The sequence below is a fragment of the Mus pahari genome, chromosome 11 (genome assembly GCF_900095145.1).
Source record: "Mus pahari chromosome 11, PAHARI_EIJ_v1.1, whole genome shotgun sequence".
Lineage (NCBI taxonomy): Eukaryota > Metazoa > Chordata > Mammalia > Rodentia > Muridae > Mus > Mus pahari.
The window spans coordinates 36241483-36246439 of NC_034600.1; the positions used below are offsets into that span (position 1 = coordinate 36241483).

Genomic DNA, 4957 nt, shown 5'->3' on the forward strand with positions numbered 1-4957 from the left:
TTGAAGATCAGCCTTAGTCCGTGGTGATCTGATAGGATGCATGGTATAATTTCAATATTCTGTATCTGTTGAAGTCTGTTTTGTGACTAATCATAGGGTCAGTTTTGGAGAAGTTACTCTGAGGTGCTGAGAAGAAGGTATATCCTTTTGTTTTAGTATAAAATGTTCTATAGATATCTGTTAAACCCATTTCTTTCATAACTTCTGTTAGTTTCACTTTGTCTCTGTTTAGTTTCTGTTTCCAGGATCTTTCCATTGATGTGAGTGGGGTCTTGAAGTTTCCCACTATTATTGTGTGAGGTGCAATGTGTGCTTGTGTTTTACTAAAGTTTCCTTAATGAATGTGGATGCCCTTGCATTTGGAGCATAGATATTCAGAATTGAGAAGTTTTTACCTTTGATGAATATGAAGTGCTTTTCCTTGTCTTTTTTTGATTACTTTGGGTTGGAAGTCGATTTTATTCGATATTAGAATGGCTACTCCAGCTTGTTTGTTTGGACAGTTTGCTTGGAAAACTGTTTTCCAGCCTTTTAGTCTTTGGTAATGTCTGTCTTTGTCCCTGAGGTGGGTTTCCTATAAGCAGCAAAATGTTGGGTCCTGTTTATGTAGCTAGTCTGTTAGTCTATGTCTTTTTATTGGGGAATTGAGTCCAATTGATATTAAGAGATATTAAGGAAAAGTAATTATTGCTTCCTGTTATTTTTGTTGTTAGAGTTGATATTCTGTTCTTGTGGCTNTCTTCTTTTAGATTTGTTGAAAGATTACTTTCTTGATTTTTCTAGGGCATAATTTCCCTCCTTGTGTTGAAGTTTTCCCTTTATTATCCTTTGAAAGACTGGATTCATTGAAAGATAATGTGTTAATTTGGTTTTATCACGGTATACTTTGGTTTCTCCATCTATGGTAATTGAGAGTTTTGCTGGGTATAGTAGCCTGGGCTGGTGTTTGTGTTCTCAGGGTCTGCCTAACAACTGTCCAGGATCTTCTGGATTTCATAGCCTCTGGTGAGAATCTGGTGTAATTACAAGAGGTTTGTCTTTATATGTTACTTGACCTTTTTCCCTTACTGCTTTTAATATTCTATGTTTATTTAGTGCATTTGTCGTTCTGATTATTATGTGCCAGGATGAATTTCTTTACTTGTCCAGTCTATTTGGAGTTCTGTAGGCTTCCTGTATGTCCTTGGGCATCTCTTTCTTTAGGTTTGGTAAGTTTTCTTCTATAATTTTNTTGNAGATATTTACTGGCCTTTTAAGTTGAAAATCTTCCTTCTCATCTATACCTGTTACCATAGGTTTGGTCTTTTCATTGTGTCCTGGATTTCTTGGATGTTTTGAGTTGGGATCTTTTTGCATTTTGCATTTTCTTTGATTGTTGTGCCCATGTTCTCTATGGAATCTTCTGCACCTAAGAATCTCTCTTCCATCTCTTGTATTCTGTTGCTGATGCTCACATCTATGGTACCTGATTTCTTTCCTAGGATTTCTATCTCCAGAATTGTTTCCCTTTGGGTTTTCTTTATTGTTTCTACTTCCATTTTTATATCTTGGATGGTTTTGTTCAATTCCATCACTTGTTTGGTTGTGTTTTCCTATAATTCTTTAAGGGATTTGTGTATTTCCTCTTTAAGGTCTTCTACCTGTTTAGCAGTGTTTTCCTGTAATTCTTTGAGGGATTTTTGTGCTTCCTTTTTAAGGGCTTCCCCTGTTTAGCAGTGTTCTCCTGTATTTCTTTAAGTGAGTTATTAATGTCCTTCTTAAAATCATCTGCCAGCATCATGAGATATGATTTTAAATCTGAATCTTGCTTTTTGGGTGTGTTAGGGTATCCAGGACTTGGTGTGGTGGGCGTACTGGGTTCTGATGATGGCAAATGCTCTTGGTTTCTGTTAGCAATAAGTTTGCCTTTTGCCAGCTGGTGAAACATATTTCTGGTGTATGATGTTCTAGCTGCCTCTGGCTGAATCTTGTTCCTCCTGTGATTCTGTTATCCTCTGTCAGCCCTCCTGGGAGTCCAACTCTCTCCTGAGTCCTAGNTTGTTCCTCCTGTGATTCTGTTATCCTCTGTCAGCCCTCCTGGGAGTCCAACTCTCTCCTGAGTCCTAGTGGTCAGAGCACTCTCTGCAGGCAAGTTTTCCTCTTGCAGTGACTGTTCACAGAGGTCTGGAGCTCAGATCCACCTCTTGACTGAAGATGTAGGCCCAAAGGGACCCTGTCCAAGAAGCTCTGTTGCTTCTGCAGTCCACAAGCAGTGTGGTCTGGTCTCTGAGAGACCTGGGATACAAGATGGCTTTCTCACCTGAGTCCCAGGGTCAGAGCCCTCTCTGGAGGCCAACTCTCCTCAGTGATCCTAAGATCCTGGGTGTGCTAGGGTAATTGTGGCATGGAGAGTCCTGTGGGGGACCATGGGACCATCCTCTGAGTTTATGCCCAAGGTGGCTCCAACTGGAATGAACCCTAGCTGCTGGTCTGGGGGGTGGGGGTGGTGTTTCTGTGCCCCTGTTCCTGCTGGCAGAAGCCCCTCTGGGTTGTTTTGGAACACATGTTGTGCTCCACTCACCAGTGATTCCAAGATCCTGGGTATGCTCAGGCACCTGTGGCATGAAGAGTCCAAGAACATGTTCTTTTTTTTTTTTTTTTCCTTAACAATTTTTTATTAGATATTTTCTTCATTTACAATTCAAATGCTATCCCGAAAGTCCCTAATACCCTCTCCCTACTCTGCTCTCCAACCCACCCATTCCTGCTTCCTGGCCCTGGTATTCCCCTGTATTGGGTCATATAATCTTTGCAAGACCAAGGGCCTCTCCTCCCAATGATGGCCGATTAGGACATCTTCTACTACATATGCAGCTAGAGACACAAGCTCAGTGGGTACTGGTGAGTTCTTATTGCTGTTCCTCCTATAGGGTTACAGACCCCTTCATCTCCTAGAGCAAGAACATGTTCTTAATCAAAGTCTTTGAGAGCAAATGTTGAAGAACCTGCAGATTGTCTCTTAGTACAAATGTCTAAAACCTTAATCCTTGAATTTGTTTGCAAATGCAAATTAGATGATAGAGGTTTGGAATCACCTAAGCTAAATTACTGTAGAGTTGAGACTACCATCTTGGGCTTTGTTTATTCCAGTTATTATCAATTAGGCATATTAATAGAAACATATGGTGTTTTCCTTTACAAAGGCAAAAATTGGCCTCTTCTTTGCATCCTTTTCTAAGGAGGTCTCTGATGTTTATATTTTTTCCTAACTGTACAAGGCTGACCTCATCTTCAAATATTAGAAACCTCATCAACATTTTTGCTTTCATTTCTTCACTTATTAATTGACTACTTCATTCATTGATTCATGATTTTTATGTCACCAGCTAATCACTTAAAGATTTGTAGATTCTCTGACATATTATAAAAATTTAAAAGTAATAGTGAAAACATTAATACATTCATTCTATTTTATATACTAATTACACTTTATAAAAGGTGAGTAAAACCATCACCATGTACTAAAAAGCATTTAAGCACATTAAAAATAGGAGTGAAATCAGAACATAAAGAAAGATTGTTGTAAAAAAAAATTAAATATATTTTTTTCCAAGGCTAGTACAGAAAATCACAACCAACTGAAAAATCAGAATGCAGAGCTATGGAGCCTTGTCCCAATGCATACATCTACAAAACTCTCCTACATTTAAGCCCCAGGGAACATTATGGAAGAAGAAATAGAAAGCCTGTAAGAGTCAGAAGATAGTCCCCTTGGCAGTGGGCAAAGAAACACCTTTTTGGTGGTGTTGCTCTTACATCAGTCAGGGACACAGCAAGTGAAGTCCTTTCTTCATCCTAGTTTGATGTCTGGCTTGATGGTTAAAGTTGTTTTATGCATAGGACACATAAATATAAAATCAAATAAACTCAAATCAAATAAACTTAAATCCAGGTGGCCCAGTGGTGAAGGAGGAAGACAGAAAGAGATCAGCAGACCACCATGCCACCCACCGATTTGCCCACCAGTGCTTGGCACAGATGGGCCACAGTCACCTGCCTGCTGACATGCCATGTATTGTGGATAGAGGTAGCCATCCAGCAGCTAGAGCCACCTCAATGTGCGAGTATGTGGTGGTCAGATGGGAGAGAAAGAGAAATGAAGCAGCCACAGCTTTATGACGAATGATGGAACTGGAGACTTGAGGGTAGAGAGGACTAACCTTTTGAGAGTGGCCAGCCATGCCATCTGGGGTCATGGTGAGGTCCCAGTCCAAGCTTCTGCTGAGGGTCATGTCTGAGTCTGTAGATATGCAATGTCAGGGGTTGCTGTTGATGTCCCTGGCTCATATTACCACCGGAAAATATGGGTATGTCCCTGGTGGGGGCAGCAGCAGGAGGTCACCTGGATATCCAGAGGATGTACAGAACTGGACCTGCCCCTCACTGGATGTAGCATTCTGGAAAGCTGACCTCATCTTTCACCTCTGACAGCACTCAGGAGAGCAGGTCCTGCATCTCACGCAGGCAGCACAGCAGAGCTAGCCCTATTGCCAAGGGTGTGGGTGAGCCAGCCCCAAAGGAATGAGTGTGGGAGAGCTGACCCCACTACTGATCTTCCATGGGGTGGCATGAGTATAGTGTTTGTTGTCCCTCCCCCTTCCTGCCAGGCATCTTTTGGCATTCAGAAAAGCTGTCCACAGGTTTATGAGCTCAGGAGAGCTATCCCTACACCCTCACTAGATATAGTACTCAAGAAAGCAGGCACTCCATGTTACCTGGGACATACAGCAGATCTGGCTGTGATGGCAAAGGCACAGATGAGCCATCCTAGAGAGTGTGAGAGTAGGAGAGCTTGCTCAGCCCCTCACTGGCTGTAGCACTTGGGAGAGTGGGTCCTGAACCTTGCAAGTGAATCCAGCAAGCTGACTCTGGAGGCATGAGAACAGAACTGACCCTGCCTTCTGCTGATGAATACACT

At 41.8% G+C, this 4957-nt stretch overlaps 1 non-coding gene across 1 annotated transcript; it reads left to right on the forward strand.

Annotated features, from left to right (window-relative positions):
• Positions 1-3745: 3745 nt before the first annotated feature.
• Positions 3746-3888, forward strand: LOC115065046. Its single transcript, XR_003844845.1, has one exon. It is a non-coding gene; the product is annotated as a small nucleolar RNA SNORA48 (small nucleolar RNA).
• Positions 3889-4957: the final 1069 nt, after the last annotated feature.